The following is a 2,311-nucleotide window of genomic DNA, read 5'->3' as shown; positions in this document are numbered from 1 at the left end:
AAACTGTTGTTTCCATTTTCACTTGCCTTAAAATTTCAGTTTTTCCATCCCTTCATTACAATAAAATACCATCTGCAGAACTTCCACTTCTTCAGTTTCATTTTGAAAACTGGGTGTATCCACAGAATTTTTTTCAGGCATTTATTTCTCTCTGATCAATGGACACCAGCAGTAACTGTGAAATGTTGCTCCATTTACTTAGGGAAAACTCACACTGAAGATGAAAATCACCCCTGTGCAGTGGGCTGGCTGAAGGTATGCATCACATAATCCCCACTTCACCCTAATTGTGAAGGCTTAGGTGGGACTTGAATGGTGCTAGTTCTCTGCAGAGGGGTAAATTTCTCCCTGAGTGAATGATGCCCAACTAGAGACTGCAGGATCTGGCGTTCAGTGCCACTCAGGTGCTCAGGACATTTAAAGAGTGCTGATGTTTCACATGGTTATCTCACAATAAAGACTTCCAGCATCTGGAGGGCTTATCCACAAAGAGGCTTTATACTAATTCGAGCCTTTGGAAGGATTTGCATCAGTTTTAACTGTAATGATGTGGTATGATAATTATAAAGCACTTGTGCGAATCCTAGGAATTAAATTAGTTTGGGTGTTTATGATATATTAAGAATTTATACTTCTTATGACCTTGTGACTCCTTCTTGCCTGATACCTGGGGGAACTGAATACCAAAAGCCCAGAGCCACATTTAACAGTCAGACCTGAGAGTGATAGAGATTTGCTGGGACAGTCTGTACATACGTCACCTAATCAGGACTCAGGAGTTATCCCTGTTTTACTCAATATGGCTTGGAATGTAGTTTACTAAGAATTGAAACTTCTGATTTATCTTAAGTCTCTGGGCTTAGGTCATCAGGGTGAAGTTAAATGGCATAGATACAGAAGAGTCTGAGTTAAAGAGAAGGTGTAGGCGACAGCATGCTGCAGCTGTGTCTGGTCACACTGTATGTGGTACACCTGCCAAAGCCGCTGGTCATTTGGTCCTTGGTTATGATCTTATTTAAAAGGAAAAGATGCCCATGCTGAGCTCTGTGTGTGGCAGACCTCAATAGGAAGAGTAAATTTTGCCATTGCTAACTTTTAGGGACCAGTCATTTGCCTTTGTGTCTAATCCCTGGTTAGCTCTAAAGCTACATAGTTCAGTCTAATTTCAGCAAATGGAGTTAAATCCTATAGTTCAAGTCTGGGGGAGGAGTGTTTCTTAGGCTCCAGAGGATTTGCATTTCAAGTGCCATTACTGGAGAAAATGTAATGCAGCTTATCATTCCAATTGTGCTGCAGGATCAAAAGTTATTGGGGGCATAAGACCAGCATGTAGCCACACCAATTTTGTGCCACACTTAGACCTCTCAGGAGGTAAATAGTGGGATCAGAATAACTACGCAATTGAGACAGGGAAACCAGTTTGTAGAAAGGAGCAGGTTGCAGCCAAAGAGGTACATTACTACAGGGAAGACGGAGGGTGTGATCGCAGGTGATTATATATCAAAATTGCATGCCAAGTAAATACGAGAAGCATAATTTGTGAAGAAAATACGTGGACTTTGATATATAATCACTACTAAAACCTGATGCTATAAGGCGAACTTGGGGATAACACGGTAGAAGTTGTTAGTCAGTAGCTGTGTGTGAATTTGCAGAAGGGCCCCTCTTTGCCTGCTTATTACGTCAACCTCAGTGAGTATTACCTTGGTAGCATCAGCAGAAATGCAACTGCCATGCTTTAAATGAATATCCATCGGCACAGTTACTTCCCTGCCCCCTGCCACAGGTAGAACCATTGTGGCAGTGTTCTCTTGGCAGTTACAGGCAAATGACATCAGGTGTCTATTCTACAGAAAGGAAAGTATTGACTGAGTTTGTACTGAGAGTATGCATGGCTGTTCTCTGGAGAGGTTTGATGTGTGATGACAGCAAATGAAATGCTTTTTTTAGGCAACTTCTTCATTGTGCCAGTTTACTGGCAAAAACTGTAAACTGATTTTGGTCAACAAGTGTAGTGTATTATCATTAGGGGAATATGAGGACAGCAAAGGCTAAACCTTTTACTTAATAAATTAGAAAAGGATTTTCTGTCAACATATTTAAAATATTTATTATGTTTTAGTTGAAAGAATCGTTTTAGCCACCTCGCAGCTGCCTGCTTAGCAGCCTGTTTGCTTGGTCCTATGAAGGGTTTCAGTTCGGGCTCAGAGCTGCACCTTTTAAAAAAAACCAAACAACAAAGCAATAGACATCTTCAAATGTTTTTTAAAACTACGTAGATCAGAGCTCCAAATTTCCTAAGCAGAATAGC

This window comes from Nestor notabilis, unplaced genomic scaffold (assembly GCF_000696875.1).
Source record: "Nestor notabilis isolate BGI_N333 unplaced genomic scaffold, ASM69687v1 scaffold18002, whole genome shotgun sequence".
In the NCBI taxonomy this organism is placed as follows: Eukaryota; Metazoa; Chordata; class Aves; order Psittaciformes; family Psittacidae; genus Nestor; species Nestor notabilis.
Note: the sequence above shows the minus strand (reverse complement) of the source record.